Source organism: Anomaloglossus baeobatrachus, chromosome 5 (assembly GCF_048569485.1).
Source record: "Anomaloglossus baeobatrachus isolate aAnoBae1 chromosome 5, aAnoBae1.hap1, whole genome shotgun sequence".
Lineage (NCBI taxonomy): Eukaryota > Metazoa > Chordata > Amphibia > Anura > Aromobatidae > Anomaloglossus > Anomaloglossus baeobatrachus.
Genome location: NC_134357.1, coordinates 313689651 through 313708937, shown reverse-complemented (window position 1 = coordinate 313708937; position 19287 = coordinate 313689651). Strand labels below are relative to the sequence as shown.

The 19287-nt window shown below is 45.2% G+C and overlaps 1 protein-coding gene across 1 annotated transcript in view; it reads right to left on the bottom strand.

Moving 5' to 3' along the window:
* TMEM100 (transmembrane protein 100) overlaps positions 1-15979 on the bottom strand; it is a 124617-nt gene extending 108638 nt beyond the window's left edge. The window contains exon 1 of the mRNA XM_075349717.1: positions 15824-15979. The gene's annotated coding sequence lies outside the window, so the exon portion shown is untranslated. The remainder of the gene's footprint in view (positions 1-15823) is intronic.
* Between the last annotated feature and the right edge of the window lie 3308 nt (positions 15980-19287).

Sequence of the window (19287 nt, the reverse complement as noted above, 5' to 3'; positions counted from 1 at the left end):
GAGGCATCACACCCACACATCAGTTTTACCATATAGTGAACACAGTGAATAAAATATCTCAAAAACAATAGTGCTATCGCACTTTTTTGCAATTTTTGTTCATTTGGATTTTTTTTTGCCGTTTTCCAGTACACTATATGGTAAAACTTATGGTTTCATTTAAAAGTACAGCTCGTTCCGCAAAAAATGAGCCCTCACATGACCATATTGACTGAGAAATAAAAAAGTTACGTCTCTCAGAAAAAGAATGGCGGAAAAAAAACGGAAAGCGAAAAATCGGCCGGTCGTGAAGGGGTTAAAGAACCAAACCCGCTTGTTTGTCTGGTGAAATGATCTTTTGTGTTGCATAAAAGATCAATGTTCTCCAAAGTAATCAGCACTTAGGCTAGGGCCCCACTTTGCGTTTCCACCTGCGTTTCAGGTGCTTTTTTGGTCCGTTTTGAGAGGCACCTTTTTCCTGCCAAAATGCTTGCGTTTCCATTTCCCATTAAAATCAATCACAAATGTGATTTTTCCAACCCCACTTTGCATTTGTAAACGCATCTGCGAATTTGCATATTTTGTGGTAAAAACTATGCGTTCAAAGAAGCAACATGTCAATTGTTTTTGCCATTTTCGGTCAGTTTTGATAACATTGAAGTCAATGAGAAATGGCAAAAACCAAGAATCATCCAAATTCCTGCGTTTAACCTGCTTTTTTTGGTGCAGAAAACATGCAATTTGGACTTCAAAAACGCATGTTTTTTGGACATCAAAATAATGATTTCATATGTCCCTTTACACACACACATAGTCCGACCAATAAAATTAAAAAAAATTATTAATTTATTGCAAATTTTTCGTTAAATATCGAATTAACACAAAAAATTAATGATATAAATATAATTCCATTATTTTACTTTAAATTATAGATTTGTTTAACTTTTTTCCTTTTTTTCCATTTTGTTTGACTGCTTAAACTTTATTTTACAGTGTCTTGATGTTCAAAACGCATCTTTCAAAACGCAAGGGGAAAAGCATGTAAAAAGTGCTGAAAACGCATCTAAAACGCGGGAAATACGCATGCGTTTTCAGAGCAAAATTTCAGAAAAAGGCAACTTTGGATAAATCAATTAAGGCAAAAACGTGCATTCTAAACAGCAAGTAGGAGAACGCAAAGTGGGGCCCTAGCCTTACGCTGACAAGAATAATGACAGCCTATGCGTAGTGCACATCTGAAGCAAGGTCGACCTGTTTGTTATTAAACAATTACTGACATGCTGTATAAATTAACCCTCATTCTCTCCTCGAGCAGATTGCATCCCATAACGTCAGTCAATAGACCCAGCTGTGAACAGACACTTTGAGATTATGAGCTCTTATGCTGGCAATCAGGAATACAGTCAGTGGTTATTCTAATGACTTTTATCTGACCATGATACAGATACACCCCCGTTCTACACATAGAATGTATACTAAGTAAGCTTATGGACATATAATTTATTCACAGAACTTACCTCCAGTGATTTTTACTACTAAAAAGACCCTATTGGTGGATTTCTCCCACATCCTCTTTTCTTCTTTTGAAAAATTCTCCTTTGAAAAATTCTCCTGTGAAAAAATTCCTCGGTGCAGGTATGCTATATCTTGCTGAGAGATCTTCAATACTATTGTCTTATACCGTTATTGTACGTTCTTCTATTTTCCTTTATCTCATTGGATATATTTGCATTCTAAGAAACCTTACTTGTGTATATTGTACTGTAAATATGTAAATATGTATCTGTATTATATATAAAATATTCATTATTGTTTTTCTGCACTTTTTACAGTGACTTGGCGTGATAAAGGCAGAGTAAGGCCGAAACGTCCCATGTCTTCTTAGTCACCATATCAATAAAAGTACAAGTGTGTTTGCATAAGAAAGATTCAACTTCGTCTTCTTTTTTCTTCAAAAAAATGTTTTCCTCTATTCTAAGGAGAGTGCAGTGTCTATAATTGTTGTTATGATACAGATTTGAACAGTCAAAACAGAAATTTTCATTTATTCTACAAAGTTGAGCCTACAATAACCACCCAGTAATAATGCCTCATCCTCATGGCATTGCAAGGGTGTAATTTAATCTCATTTCACTGCTATTTGCTGTGTGAGTCCAAGGTTTCCATTGGTAAGAATTCCATTTGGAACGTATACAATTAACAGATGCCACTGAGTGGGCTCTGATGGCTTTCGTTTAACATATACGTCATGAAAAGCGCATGATGTATACGTTAGATGGAAGAATGTGAAATATAACATACAGCTGTGCTAACTAGTGATGAGCGAGCATGCTTGTAACTACTCGGTACTCGCACGAGTATCGCTGTACTCGGGCTGCTCGGCGGGGACCGAGTAATCTCGCGATACTCGTGCTGTACTCGTGGTCTTCATCCCTGCATGTTGGCGCTCTTTTGAGAGCCAGCCCTCATGCAGGGATTGGCTGGCAGACCACTGCAATGCCACAGCCCTGTTAGTTGTGGAATTGCAGTGATTGGCCAGCCTGCAAAGCGTGACCGAGCCTTTATACCGGCGGGCGCGCTGTGCTCTGCTCACAGCTATCCAGACAGTCAGTGCAGGGAGAGTGTCGCTGATTCAGGGAAAGCTTTACGGCCCTTTATAGTTAGTTCCGGAGCAGGGCTGCAAACAGTGTGACCAGAAGTCCTTCTCAGGACTATTATAGTTGTATACAGGCAGGCAGGGTATAGCCAGGTCGGAGTACAGTAGCAGAGTCCTTCTCAGGACTATTGTTGCTATATACAGGCAGGGTATAGCCAGGTCGGAATACAGGCTAGTGACCAGAAGAGTCCTTGTCAGGACTATTGTAGCAGTATACAGGCAGGCAGGCAGGCAGGGTATATAGCCATTCCTAGTGGTGACCGTATACCAGCCTTCATCCTATCTGGGGCTGGTGTACACAGTCTAAAACAGTCCAGATAGTGTCAGACTTCTCAGTAATTGTCGCTCCTAAAAACCTGTTAGGTTCTTATTGCGTCCGTGCTTGCATTTAAAAACAGCACGTGTGTGTCTGTCGGTGGCAGCGTACAGGTGCACGTTTTGCACAAACTATTATATAACGCACAAGTCTAGTGTATAATACACGTCAGTCAGCAGTGGCTGATAGTGTCAGACTTCTCAGTAATTGTCGCTCCTAAAAACCAGTTAGGTTCTTATTGCGTCCGTGCTTGCATTTAAAAACAGCACGTGTGTGTCTGTCGGGGGCAGCGTACAGGTGCACGTTTTGCACAAACTATTATATAACGCACAAGTCTAGTGTATAATACACGTCAGTCAGCAGTGGCTGATAGTGTCAGACTTCTCAGTAATTGTCGCTCCTAAAAACCAGTTAGGTTCTTATTGCGTCCGTGCTTGCATTTAAAAACAGCACGTGTGTGTCTGTCGGTGGCAGCGTACAGGTGCACATTTTGCACAAACTATTATATAACGCACAAGTCTAGTGTATAATACACGTCAGTCAGCAGTGGCTGATAGTGTCAGACTTCTCAGTAATTGTCGCTCCTAAAAACCAGTTAGGTTCTTATTGCGTCCGTGCTTGCATTTAAAAACAGCACGTGTGTGGCAGTCGGTGGCAGCGTACAGGTGCACGTTTTGCACAAACTATTATATAACGCACAAGTCTAGTGTATAATACACGTCAGTCAGCAGTGGCTGATAGTGTCAGACTTCTCAGTAATTGTCGCTCCTAAAAACCAGTTAGGTTCTTATTGCGTCCGTGCTTGCATTTAAAAACAGCACGTGTGTGTCTGTCGGTGGCAGCGTACAGGTGCACGTTTTGCACAAACTATTATATAACGCACAAGTCTAGTGTATAATACACGTCAGTCAGCAGTGGCTGATAGTGTCAGACTTCTCAGTAATTGTCGCTCCTAAAAACCAGTTAGGTTCTTATTGCGTCCGTGCTTGCATTTAAAAACAGCACGTGTGTGTCTGTCGGTGGCAGCGTACAGGTGCACGTTTTGCACAAACTATTATATAACGCACAAGTCTAGTGTATAATACACGTCAGTCAGCAGTGGCTGATAGTGTCAGACTTCTCAGTATTTGTCGCTCCTAAAAACCAGTTAGGTTCTTATTGCGTCCGTGCTTGCATTTAAAAACAGCACGTGTGTGTCTGTCGGTGGCAGCGTACAGGTGCACGTTTTGCACAAACTATTATATAACGCACAAGTCTAGTGTATAATACACATCAGTCAGCAGTGGCTGATAGTGTCAGACTTCTTAGTAATTGTCGCTCCTAAAAACCTGTTAGGTTCTTATTGCGTCCGTGCTTGCATTTAAAAACCGCACGTGTGTGTTGCAGTCGGTGGCAGCGTCAGGCTCCACCTTGTCCCTGGATAGAGATGTGCATAAGGGCCTCAAAACATTGTTCCCATTGCAAAGGAGCGGGTCGCCTGTCGTTGTAATGTCCATTCTGAAAGAATGGTCGAAAAAATTTACCACTGGGGGTATACCTGAAACAACGGCCTAACTATTGTAACGGTCATCATGATGGCGCATGAGGAGAAGGAGGAGCAGTCCAGCGATTAGCCAAAGTCCAGAAGTGTGTACCCATGGGTGAGTGTAGGTACATGGCAAACTTTAAATTCCGCTCTCATTTGCTGGTGGTGTGGTGAAGTCTGGCCCAATCCAACCCTTGTTCATCTTGATCAGAGTCAGCCTGTCAACATTTACAGTTGACAGGCAGGTGCGTTTATCTGTAATGATTCCACCTGCGGCACTAAAAACACGCTCTGACAAAACGCTAGCGGCAGGGCATGCCAGGACTTCGAAGGCGTAGAGAGCCAATTCATGCCACGTGTCCAGCTTGGATACCCATTAATTGTAAGGCACAGAGGAATGTCGGAGTACAGTTGTTTGATCTGCAAGGTACTCCTTGAGCATCTGGGCAAACTTAGGATTTTTTGTGGCACTACCCCGCACCTCAGGGGCTGTGGTATGTGAGGGCCTGAGAAAACTGTCCCACATCTTAAAGACTGTTCCCCTACCTCTGGCGTATTGGACTTGTGCCCCTCTCGGCTGTACGCCTTAGTTGTCCACTGATTCCTGACCTATGCCGCTAGCGTTTTGTGAGGGGAATGCTTTGCCTACTTCCGTGACTATGGCCTTCTGGAACTGCTGCATTTTGCCTGACCTCTTCGCCTCGGGAATAAGAGACATAAAGTTCTCCTTGTAGCGTGGGTGTAACAGTGTTACCAACCAGTAATGATTGTCGGCAAAGATGTTCTTAACGCGAGGGTCACGAGACAGGCAGCTTACCATAAAGTCAGCCATGTGTGCCAGACTCTTAACAGCCATCACTTCAGTATCCTGACCAACACGATGACTGAACATGCTGTCCTCCTCCTCCTCCTCCTCCTCCTCCTCCTCATCTACCCTGTCCTCTGGCCAGCCACGCTGAACCGAGGATATGACTGCATGTCATATCCTCAATTTGGCCAGAGAGTTGCTCCATGTCTTCATCCTCCTCCTCGTCATAGTCCTCCACTGCACGTTGTGATGAGACGAGGCTGGGCTGTGTGTTATCACCCACACCCACTACTGTTTCTTGCTCAAACTCATCGCGCTCCGCCTGAAATGCATCATGGTTGTTTTTTGAGCAGAGACCATTTTAGAAGGCAGAGAAGCGGTATGGTGACGCTAATAATGTCGTCATCGCCGCTCACCATCTTGGTGGAGTCCTCAAAGTTTTGGCGGATGGTACATAGGTCGGACATCCATCTCCACTCCTCAGGTGTTATGTGTGGAGTTTGACCCATTTCCCTACGGCTTAGGTGATGCAGGTACTCAACAACTGCCCTCTTCTGCTCACATATCCTGACCAACATGTGCAGAGTTGAATTCCAATGCGTGGGGACATCACACACCAGTCTGTGAGCCGGAAGATGCAAAAGGCGCTGAAAGCCGGCAAGGCCGGCTGAAGCAGTAGGTGACTTTCGAAAATGTACAGACAGGCGGCGAACTTTTACCAGCAGATCAGACAGCTCTGGGTATGACTTTAGAAACCGCTGAACCACGAGGTTGAGCACATGGGCCACGCATGGAACATGTGTCAGCTGGCCTCGCCTCAAAGCCGCCACCAGGTTCCGGCCATTGTCACACACAACCTTTCCTGGCTTTAGGTTCAGAGGTGTGAGCCAGTGATCTGCCTGCTGTTTCAGAGCTGTACACACCTCTTCTGCATTGTGGGGTTTGTCACCTATGAAGATTAGCTTCAGCACAGCCTGTTGCCGCTTCACCGAGGCAGTGCTGCAGTGCTTCTGTGTCGCCCTGGACAAGCCAGGGGCCACAGAGCACAACACTTACACACCCCACACTCCCTGCAGGCATATCATAGTCAAAACACAAAATCCTTGTTGCCTTCCCCAGGGGCTGTTGTCCATACCAGGGGGTGGAGCCAGGCGGTTGGTCTCCACTCACCAAGGAGGAGGGAAAACACAGGCAGTGAGAGTTAAGCTAAGGAAGTGGAAGGAGGAAAGTAGTAGAGAGGAGAAAAGTGACAGCAAAGAGCCTGAAGTTGGTCCGGGTGTGTGGCCCGGACAGGACAGCAAGGTTGGCAGGATGTGGTGACCGTCTGCAGTGGAGGCCGATTGGAGTCTGCCGTAAGGACCGTGGACGGGTGGTGACCCGGCCGTACCGGACCGGTATACAAAGAGAAGACAGCACCATTGGCAGGGGCCTTTCGGATCCCGGCAAGGCTTGGTGTCGCCGTGAATTTGCCAAATCCGTTAGTGAAGGGGACCTCAGGGTTTCCAAACAGCCAAGTCACGATAGAAGGCAACCGTCCAACCGTGAAGGGGAGACACCGCCACCGCCAAGGGCAACCGTCTCCCAGGGCCAGCGCCTGTGGGCAAAAGGGTCTCCTCCGGCCCATATCCAGGTCGGGGAGCGGGTTACCGGTGGGAAACCATCACTACCAACACTGAACTTAGGTGCAGGGAGAGACAGTCATCACTAACCTGCAGGGAGGAACAACCGCAGCCGTCCGAGGGACCCGTCCATCCAGCCACTTGTTTTACCATGAACTGTGTCATCATCATTGGGCTGAGTGAGTACCTCCGTGCCGTGCGGCACAGCGCTGCCCCTGCGACCCTGCACCTCATCAGGCCCCGCTACCCGCCTGTCATCCATCTCTACCCCATCACCGGGCCCCGGGACAACCAACCCCCCTACCCACGGAGGGGAGAAATAACAACAAAGCTGCTCCCTGTCACAGGCTCCCGGGATACCCGTCCAGAGCAGCGGTGGTGTCCACACAATCACCACAACCGTGGGTGGCGTCACGGATAATATCCCCAAAACCCAAACCACCCCTTTTCACTCACGGGCGAGGAGCGCCGCTCGAGCCTCCGGGATCCGGCCATCGCTCGAGCCACCGAGCAGCAGCAGCCGTAGAGCAGCGGCAGCCAGACCCGAGCAGTGGGAGAGCGCAGCGTCCCCTCCTCCGCCCGCGACAATTCCAGCTTGGGACTGGTGTGGAGGGTAAAGTGGATGAGGATGCGCAGGAGGAGGAGGAGGCTGAGGAGCATGACACTCCGGAGCTGTAGAGTGTGGGTGAAACACTGACTGAGGTAGGGCCTGCAAACCTTGGTGTGGGAAGGACGTGTTACGTCCCTCGCTCAGACTGGGTCCCAGCTTCCACAATATTAACCCAGTGTGACGTCAACGAGATGTAGCGGCCTTGCCCACATGCACTTGTCCACGTGCCTGTGGTTAGGTGGACTTTGGGTGAAACAGCGTTGTTCAGGGCACGTGTGATGTTTTGTGACACGTGGTTATGCAATGCGGGGACGGCACACCGGGAGAAATAGTGGCGGCTGGGGACCGAGTAACGTGGGACAGCTGCCACCATCAGGTCGCGGAATGCTTCTGTCTCAACCAGCCTAAAAGGCAACATTTCCAGCGCAAGCAGTCGCGAAATGTTAGCATTTAGAAGTGTGGCATGTGGGGCGTTGTCAGTGTATTTGCGCCTGCGTTCAAAGGTTTGCTGAATGGATAACTGAACGCTGCGCTGGGACAAGGACGTGCTTGATGATGGTGTTATTTCTGCGTGGGCAACGCAGAGGTGCAGGGCCGGAGGAGGCTTGTTCGCGGGCAGCATGGACAGGGGATTGGCTCGCATGCACAACAAGCGAAGATGTAGCAGTGACATCAGCAAGCACTGCTCCTCGACTCTGTTGTACATCCCACAAAGTCGGGTGCTTGGCTGACATGTGCCTGATCATTCTGGTGGTGGTCAGGCTGCTAGTTTTGGTACCCCTGCTGATGCTGGCACGGCAGGTGTTGCAAATGGCCTTTTTAGAATCATCTGGAGCCAACTTAAAAAACTGCCAGACTCGGGAAGACCTAACATTTGTACAGGCACCTTGTGTCGTGTTGTTCCGGGGAACAGTTGCCTGACGTCTGCCTGGGGCCACCACCCTGCTTCTTACTGCCTGTTGGGATGCTACGCCTCCCTCCCCCTGTGCACTGCTGTCCTCGCTCTGCATATCCTCCTGCCAGGTTGGGTCAGTTACTGGATCAGCCACCACGTCGTCTTCGTCTTCCGCACCCTGCTCCTCCTGACTTTCTGACAATTGTGTCTCATCATCGTCCACCCCTTGTTGAGACACGTTGCCAACTTCGTGAGAAAATGGCTGCTGAAATATTTGGGCATCTGTACATACGATCTCCTCATGACCCACTTCAACAGGAGCTGGCGAGAGGCCAGAATGTGTGAATGGAAACGTGAACGAACAGCTCTTCCGAGTGTCCAAGTGTGGGATCAGTAATGTCCGTGGACGTGTACTCGGCCTGGTGGTAGGAAGGAGGATCAGGTTCCAAAATGTGCGGTGCAGTATCACGGCTACTGACACTTGACCGTGTGGAAGACAGAGTGTTTGTGGTGGTGCCAATCTGACTGGAAGCATTATCCGCTATCCAACTAACAACCTGTTGACACTGGTCTTGGTTCAAGAGCGGTGTACTGCTGCGGTCCCCAAGAATTTGGGACAGGACGTGCAAGCGAGTAGATGTGGCCCTTTGTTGTGGCGAAATTAGAGCTTGCACACGACCTCGGTCTCTGCCTGCACCACCATCACGTCCACTTCCTTGTTCGTTGACAACGCCCTTGCGCATTTTGCAATGCTGTGCTGATGTGTATTCACTAGACTTGTGCGTTATATCCAAGTTTTTGCAAAATGCACACAAGTGCAGCGGAAAGCTGCCACCAACAGGCACACACGTGCGGTTTTTAAATGCAAGCACGGAGGCACTAAGAACCTAACAGGTCTCTATCCAGGGACAACGTGGAGCCTCCCAATTTTTGGCTGCCCTGCCAAAGGGCTATACTACAATAGACCCACTTCCTTACAATGGGCACTTCAGGTTTCCAGGCCCTCATGCACGTCTCTATCCAGGGACAACGTGGAGCCTCCCAATTTTTGGCTGCCCTGCCAAAGGGCTATAGTACAATAGACCCACTTCCTTACAATGGGCACTTCAGGTTTCCAGGCCCTCATGCACGTCTCTATCCAGGGACAACGTGGAGCCTCCCAATTTTTGGCTGCCCTGCCAAAGGGCTATACTACAATAGACCCACTTCCTTCCAATGGGCACTTCAGGTTTACAGGCCCTCATGCACGTCTCTATCCAGGGACAATGTGGAGCCTCCCAATTTTTGGCTGCCCTGCCTAAGGGCTATACTACAATAGACCCACTTCCTTACAATGGGCACTTCAGGTTTACAGGCCCTCATGCACGTCTCTATCCAGGGACAACGTGGAGCCTCCCAATTTTTGGCTGCCCTGCCAAAGGGCTATACTACAATAGACCCACTTCCTTCCAATGGGCACTTCAGGTTTACAGGCCCTCATGCACGTCTCTATCCAGGGACAACGTGGAGCCTCCCAATTTTTGGCTGCCCTGCCTAAGGGCTATACTACAATAGACCCACTTCCTTACAATGGGCACTTCAGGTTTCCAGGCCCTCATGCACGTCTCTATCCAGGGACAACGTGGAGCCTCCCAATTTTTGGCTGCCCTGCCAAAGGGCTATACTACAATAGACCCACTTCCTTACAATGGGCACTTCAGGTTTCCAGGCCCTCATGCACGTCTCTATCCAGGGACAACGTGGAGCCTCCCAATTTTTGGCTGCCCTGCCAAAGGGCTATACTACAATAGACCCACTTCCTTCCAATGGGCACTTCAGGTTTACAGGCCCTCATGCACGTCTCTATCCAGGGACAACGTGGAGCCTCCCAATTTTTGGCTGCCCTGCCTAAGGGCTATACTACAATAGACCCACTTCCTTACAATGGGCACTTCAGGTTTACAGGCCATCATGCACGTCTGTATGCAGGGGCATTGGTGAACCTCACAATTTTGGACTGCCCTGGCAAAGGAAAATACTACAAAGACTCAGTTCCTCAAAATGGGCACATTAGACTCAGAGGCCTTTATGTACGTCTCTTCTCAGGGACATCGGAGTGCCACACAATGTTTTCACGTAAAATCTTTCATGTATTAATCTCAAAAAGTAACATACAGCAGCTCTATCTCACTATTGGGTATGTGCCCTTAACATTTCTGCCATGAAAAATCATTTTGGGGTCATTTTGGAAGGTTTTCTGGTGAGTCCGTAAAAATGGCGTGAAACGCGGACAAAATTGTTCACAGCTGTGACTTTTGAGTGATAAATGCTTCAAGGGGTCTTCCCCATGCTGTTGCCATGTCATTTGAGCACTCTTCTGAGACTTTTGTGACATTTTTAGGGTTTCTCCATGCTGCCGGGGGGTCATTTCACAAAAATACTCGGGTCTCCCATAGGATAACATTGGGCTCGTTGCTCGGCCCGAGTACACGAGTATCTTGGGATGCTCGGCCCGAGCTTCGAGCACCCGAGCTTTTTAGTACTCGCTCATCACTAGTGCTAACGTATTCCATACAGAAGGAAAAAGGAACAGAAAAAGGACAAAAAAAAACAGAATCTTTTCCCCTCTGTCTGGTGAATCAGATCCTCTTCACGTATGTTCCGGAAGCCATCTATGTAAATGTAGAACAGTCTGATATATTATTAATTCTTAACTTTCAATTGATATTCTCTGGCCTTATAAATGACATTAACCCCTTCACCACCCAGCCTGTTTTCACCTTCCTGCCCAGGCCACTTTTACAATTCTGACCAGTGTCACTTTATGATGCTCTCTGGAACACTTCAACAGATCCCAGTGATTCTGAAATTATTTTTTTCGTGACATATTGTACTTCATAACAGTGGTAAATTTTGGTCGCTAAAATTTATTTATGAAAATATCACAAAAAAAAATCAAAAATGTCGCAATTTTTAAACTTTTGTGCTCTTAAACCAGATAGTTATATCACACAAAATAATTAATAAATAACATTTTACACATGTCTACTTTACATGATCATCATTTTTTAAATATATTTTTTGGGGATAGGAAGTTAAAAGTTAGAAGAGTTAAAAGTTCATCAGCAATTTCTAATTTTTCCAACAAAATTTACAAAAACAATTTTTTAGGGGCCATATCACATTTGAAGTGACTTTGAGGGGCCAAGGTGAAAACAAATGCCCAAAGTGAAACCATTTTGAAAACTGCACCCCTCAAAGTGCTCAAAACCACATCTAAAAAGTTTTTTTAACCCTTTAGGTGCTTCAGAGTAATTAAAGCAATCAGGAAGGACAAAAACTAAATGTTCCTTTGTCCCACAAAAATATTGCTTTCGCCCTAATTTTTTCATGTTCGCAAGGGAAACTGGAGAAAATGAACAATCACATTTGTTGTGCAATTTCTTCTGAGTGCATTATTACCCCATATGTGGTGGAAACCTACTGTTTGGATACACTGAAGGAAAGGAGCACTATTTCAATTTTGGATAGCAAAATTAGCTGAAATCGTTAGTGGATGCTATATCACATTTGCAGAGCCCCTCATGTGCCTAAATAATGGAAAACCCCCTCAAGTGACTCCATTTTGGAAGGTAGCCCTCTTTAGGAATTTATATAGATGTGTGCTGAGCACCTTGAACCCACAGGTGTGTCACAACATCTTATACTATTGGGCGGTGAAGATTAAAAAAAATTACATTTTTCCCACTATAATGTTGTTTTAGTCTCAGATTTCCAGTTTTTACAACTAGAATAGGTAAAAAAAAGGCCTCATAATGAATAACACAATGTTTCCTGAACAGCATTATACCGCATGTGACTGTACAGTACTCTTTTCCCATGCGGCAGGGCTCAGGAACGCTATTTGACTTTCGGAGCACAGATTTTCTTACAATAGTTTGTGGACTCCATTTGCAGAGCCTGTAAGTGCTAGACCCACAGAAACCCCCTCATGTGACCATATTTTGGAAATTTTACCTATCTGAGTATTGATCTACAAGTTTTGTCTTTGGAAAAGAGTCATAGAGTCAAACGCAATGAATGTTGCAGAATGAAAAATTGCAAATAAGTCCTTGTAATACCCAGTACATTGTAGTCCCATACATTATGCCCAGCTTGTGCTTCTGTAAACACACAGCCCATAAATTAAGCAAGCTCTCTTCCCTACGACAATGCCAGTAACATGGAAACCCCCTATATTTCCATGAAAAAATGACAGACCTTGGCGGTGACTTGTTTTTTTTGGGTTGAGTTGAATGCTATGGGTGACAATTTTAGTTACAGAACATTTTGGGTCAGTTAACATTTATCCTGTGTGCTATGCTGAGCACCTACATTACGGTTTCCATGTACATCTCCAAAATACATGATTCAGGTGAAATGCCCTATGGATCCATTCACTATAATGAGGCAGCAGAATTACTCGAGACTCCGTTTGGCCTCTGTTGAGCAGTGTTCTTCTTTTCAAAGGTGCACAAAACTGTTGTTGACAGCGCTTTTGTGTATACCTAAAAATACGCATAAAAGATGGACATTGCCGTACCACAAGTCAAGCAGGAGTTCAAAGTGTCTACATCTGCCTCATTACAGAGAATCACTTTTTCTTGAGCTTTACACAATGTAAGCGCTAAGCGTAGAGTGCAGGATAAATATAAGCAGCGCCCTACTGCACTCTTTTGGAGGCAGAATAAACAAATCAACAGCAGTTGGAAAATTGGCTTTATTTATTTTTTACACCTTTCACCTTGCGGTAGAAGTGATTATTCCTCAGGTCAGTACAATTACAGGTATACTAGATATGTAATGTGTTTTTTAGGTTTGGTTACTATCAGACAAAAAACATTGGGTTTTTGTTTTTACAAAATAAAGATTTTTGCAATCACCGAATTTTGAATACTATAGTTTTTTTATTTTTCTGACAGTCATGTGAGGATTTGTTTTTTCATGATGAGTTGAGTTTTTATTGGTACCAATTTGGCCACATAATATTTTTTGATCGCTTTCTATTCTTTTTGTGAGGCAGAATCAAGAAACAGCAATTGAGAAAATGTTTTGGTTGTTATTTACACCATTCACTGTGTCGTAAAAGTGATGACAGCTTTATTCTTTAGGTTAGTACGAATATGTAATACCAAAGTTATATTAAATAACTAACTTTAGTTGGTTTACTCAGGATTTGGCTATATTCTACTTCATTTTTTCACTGACAGAGCTGTAACATGGCTTGTTTTTTGCATGACAAGATGATGGTTTCAGCAATACCATTTTCATACAACTTTTTTTATTGTGTTTTATTCTACTTTTATGACAGCTAGAAAATGAAAACACAGTTTTGCTACATTTTTTTTACAGTGTTCACTGAAGGGGTTTTTTGAGTGTGACACTTTATAGATTAGGATGTTCTGGATGCAGTGATACCAAATATGTGTACTTTGTTTATTTTTGTTTTTACATAATTATATATATATATATATATATATATATATATATATATATATATATATATATATATATATATATACACATATATATATATATATATATATATATATATATATATATATATATATATATATTAGTACAATATATTTTTCATTCTTTTTTTATTTTTCTTAAATATTTTTGTAATTGTTTTCACTTTTTTACTTAGTCCTTATATGGGACTTTAGTTTTATTAGTCTGATCACTGGAATATTCCATTGCAATGCACAAGCGCTGACAGAACACCTATTAGACCATGCTACTGGCATGGTCTAACAGGCCACAATAGCCAGGTATTTTGGAGATCGTCTTTTGACCTCGGGTTACCATAGCAACGATCAGGCCCTGTGATCACATCGTAGGGGTCCCAATATTGGGTGGGAGAGGGAGTGCATACCTTCTCCCAGCCCCCTAATTGCTGTGACTGCTATTGATCATGCCATTTAGGGAGTTAATCAGTCAATGGCGGTGTGGGCACTGTGTCTGACTGTGACAGCCAGAGCTCAGCTATCCCTTAGTCCAAGCTCCCGTAGGTGATAATGCAGGTATCATGGCAGGCAGGCACTTCCAATGCCTGTGCAATCGACATAATGTAAGTTTACATCATAGGTCGTGAACCCATATTCAACCAGGATGTAAACTTATGTCAAAGGTCGTGAAGGAGTAAAAGTGAACCTATCACCATGAAAATGCAGTCCAATCTGCAGGCATCATGTTATAGAGTAGGGGAAGCTGAGTATATTGATATATAGTTTTGGAAGAAAAGATTCAGTATAAAAACTTGTGTTTTCTTCATTTCAACCCCTGCTTTTTCTAGGATTTTTTTGTGTAGTGGGAGGTCCTATCAGTGATTGACAGCTAATTCTGTATGCAAACTTATACAAAGAAATCTGTCAGTCATTAATGTGGGATGCAACAGTGGTGAGTGTGATTGATGAGAGAATACTGAATGTGGGTAAGGTGGGAATCCCTAGATGTAAGTATCCTACTTATAAGCGAAGGTGGCACAAGGTCTCAGTGTGCATTCAGTGGGGAAGTTTTGGCTGTCTTTATGCTAATAATGGGGAGCTGAGGGTTTCACTACAGGAAGAGTGGGTTGGATATGGCTTGTAATCATGTTTGAGAGATGAATATAGTACTAAAGGTAAGAAAATTAAAAGCAAAGGCACAAAAAAAGAATTAAAATTCCCCAATAAATTAAAAAATTAACATTGCAAAACCAGGACAACAATATTTACCTGCCCAAATCACAGAAAATAATGACGTAACAGGATGCAGCAAACCCCCTTCATAAAGATAGAGGCAACATCTCCATGAATTGGTTGTTTCCTCAGTGTTTGCACCTGTGTTGCCTCCCTCTTTATTAAGGGATTTTGCTGCATCCTGTTAGTGCATTAGATTCTGGGTCCTGGGCAGGTAAATACTGTTGCTCTTTTTTTGCTATGTTAATGTCTAAAGGTAATAAACCTTGTCGACCACTCTTCTGTTATATAACCCCTAGAAATTCAGTCCAGAAGTGCCAATGAGATCCATGGTCAAAAAAGGCATGAAAAAAAAATAAAGTTAAAAATGGAGCTGTGAGTGTATCCTTCCAGGCTGAGATAAGCTATCCGATACCCCATCACTATAGACCCAATCGACAATTAACTACAGAAGATACCATTTCACATTAGAAAGGATGGCATTATCGATCAAGCGGTCACCGAGAAACCCCAGCGACTTTAGTGACATAATTAGGGCCTGTCAGGGTCCCAAAAAATAGAGGAGCGTCTAAAGGAACTGCTACCTCCAAATAAAAATCCACTTCTAAATAATCAAATATATATAAATGAGAAAGCTCGCTTATGTGAAAATTGCACATTCCTTTTGTGTTCTAGAGAAATACATACCCCAAATTTGTATGCAGTAGTCCTTACCTTGAGGCTCAGTGTTTCTTGCTTTTCAGTCCATGAATGGTTTTGTATGTGGTTTAGTGAAGCTGAAGTGAGTGCGCGACTTGTCTTCTGTGCCGCCTCCGCTCCGGTGTAGCCTGCGAGTTTCCTAATGAATCACACAGAGAGAAGATTGCAGGAAAGGCAGATGTCACTGTCCCCTCTTTGTATACATCCACTTGCTGGAAGTAACATCAGCCTGGAAGGAAACATTTGGAAAGTCGTCTCCATCCACGTACAAGTCTTTGATGATTCTAGGGTGTGGAGAGGGAAATAGGAGAATTTGCCAAACCAAATTAAGATCTGAACTCCATTGTTTGTTTTCCAATTGAGTTCTTTTAGGACAGACACATTTTACCCTTACCTTACTGTTCAAAGAGAGATTTTTTTCCTATGAAAACTAGACTGGTCTCATAGTCTCCTATTTGTTTAGTTACATTGAATATACAGGAAGGTCTCATTGTTGTCCCAGGAGGGGGACTTCCTTGAAGATAATTAATCTGTAAAAAAGAAGTGTAGTTAAGCCACAAAAAGCCCATCATTCTTGTATACTTGCCCTTTTGTTAAAATTACTTCTTCACATATAATCTTGCGCATGTGTACAGTATATGTTGCCGGCAGGGGACGGACCATCGCAGGGGGGCTGCTCGAGACGCTCGGATCCGGGGTCATGGCGGTATCTCGAGGGGAAGCCGGACCAGGGCCTGAGCACCCGTCCGTCGCCTGCAAGTGAAAAGGGGGTTTATTATATGGGGAAGGTTTTGTCAGTGACGCCACCGTGGTGTGCGGTGATTGTTGGTAACACCGCCGCTGCCGTTGGAGGTGATGCCCGGGACCAATGGAGTGGGGCAGCTGGATGTTATCCCCTTCACGGGTAGGGGAGGTGTTGTCCCGGGGCCCCAATGCAGGTGGGATGGGGCTGTGGAGCACAATCTGCAGGGTTGGACTGGATGGTTTTGGTGTACTCACAGTTCCTGAATAAATTCACACAGAGTCCAGATGGTAAACCAAATTGCCAGTGACCAGTGACCTCCGGCGGGTGTGTTCGGATCCCACACCCTGGTACAGCAAACAGGGGTCCCTTCCTCCTGCACTTAGTGTTTGTGTCCTTGATTTTGACTACTCCGCTTGAAATGGGGAAGTCCACTCCCGGTGATACTGTGTGTTGGGAGCTGTGGTTCGTGAGAACTGACCCGTGGGATCTTAGCAGGCAATTGCGGAGCCCTATCCCACTCGTTGGGCTTCCGTCTCGCTCTATCTGGGCCTCCTGTGGGAGAAGACCTGAAATCTTGTCACCGGCTGGTTAATTAGTAAGGTGCGTGAGCTGTCCTTGCTCTAGGGTCCAGGTACCCTGTCGTGCACGGCCTCCAGACCGGATTCCCGCTGTCGATACCGGCGGGCTACAACCCTGCCCCGGCCCCGGAAGGAGATTTACAGCTAATAGAAGACTCTGTAAGTATAACGCGCCTGCTCCAATCCCCCTATCTCTTCTACCACCATTTTAAAGCACCGGATTTTGGTCCACATAGACTTATATGAGGACCAGCGTTCAGCCAGATATCGGGGAACAATTCTGGGCCCAAACCAGGTTTTTTTAAAAACTGGTTGGACATGTCGATCCCGAGTCCGCCCATCACTATACATGATTTTTATTATATACACGTTTCTAATATATTTGTTGTTTTGCTTTAATTTTGTTTTTTATCATTATACAAAAAGTTCATAGGTGTGTTAATTCCGGAGAAATGACAGTATAAATGTAATGTTCACATGAAGTGTACAGCACTTGTATAACTGATAAATTAAAGGGGAAAGGGAGATTGGGAGGAGAAAAATAAAATAATGAATAACTTTCATTGTGCAAAATTTTTATAGTGTGGTAGATCCACTCAATGAACTGCAGTTCGAGATAGAGACAGAAATGCTTTTCAGTTAAATTTCAGCTGGTTTATTAATGTCATAAACCAGCACGAACAAAACCAAACTAAAACAGCCTTACCAGAATAAAAGAAAATAAAAAAGTACATGAACACAGTCCATATCACTGTGGGTTCCACCTGCAAAGGTTTGGGGTTCCACTCTGTTCAATCAACGTATCAGGTGGAGGAATTGTTTCCTCCAAACACAGAACACTGACTGTTTCCGGAGGACTTGCTTTTACCTGCTGGACCACACCCTGAGGTGGAGATATAACCCGTCCCACCCATCTCTTTAGCTGTTCACAAAATCCTGGCCCTGTTAAAAGCCATTTAACTCTCTCAGCACCTAATATGCTGGAGCATTACATCTGGGTTCACATCACTGAATCTAGTGTGCCGCCCAGGGCTATGGGGTACTCGGTCCCAGGCAGTGTACTACAGGGATGTGTCACTGGGTGGCCGTTGCCCGATTCTGTGACCCTGGGGGCGCTTTTTAAATGGGTTTAGATGAAGTGGCCGCGGGTAAGACCGCGGCTGAGTTCCCATAATCTGTGCCAACAAAATCCCCACGCTCAGATTTTATGCAAGGGTACATTTCTTTACTGGTAAACATCTCAATGACACACGCAGCTGGCTTAGCAGCACACATAACCAGAGTTTGCTATCCGGGTCTCTAACTTCGGACACACGGCACAGAACACAAAAAAAAACAGCAATGATAAGCAAGAATTCTGTCCCTGACTTGCCCTATGGGTTATATTACCAGTCCAAAACACAAGGAGGGAGGGCTCCCACGTAGCAGGCCTGGTCTCCGGGTAAACAGCGGCGACTCCAAGGGAGAGAGATGGAAGATCTTCAGCCCTCTCACCAGAGGACTAGCTTACAGTCTCTTGATATGGAGGAAGGAGACGGTCCGGAGGTCCCTTGAGTCCAGTATCACGTCTGCAGCAGTTCTGGCAACCCCTCAAACTTCAGCGATGAGGGCAGTCCGAGGCAGGTCTGTTCAGGTCCAGCTAAAGTAGCTCAGTGTCCTTTTCCCGCACTTTTACTTCCAGTACAACAAGTGCCTGAGGGAAGGGATTAGATTTTACAGCGTCCACCCCTCGAGCAGTTTCAGTACTTGTCCACAAGGTGGCAGCACCATCCTGTATAATGTCAGTCTCCATGTCCATTTTAATCACAAAACAGTCAGAGCTGCTCGCCTCGTTACATATCCCCCCACTGAAAGGTTGGCAGTCCCTGTCAACATTCACAGGTTCCAAGGCAGCGAGGACTGAGGCTGTGGCAGGGGGAGGCTGAGAGTGGACCATACATACTGGTCCCTATAAGACTGTCCAGGAGGAACCCCGGCAGTGGTGCGGGTAGTACGCCGCTGAGGTTGGTTTCCCTCTACTCTATCACCGGTTACACTCTCTACCTCCGTCAGTTCCCTAGAGGGAGAGCCAGTCTGAGCAGGCGGGTAATCAGTCCTGGAGTCAACAAGGTCACTATGCTGAGTAATATCAATGGTGTCAGTCATGTCAGCAGTGT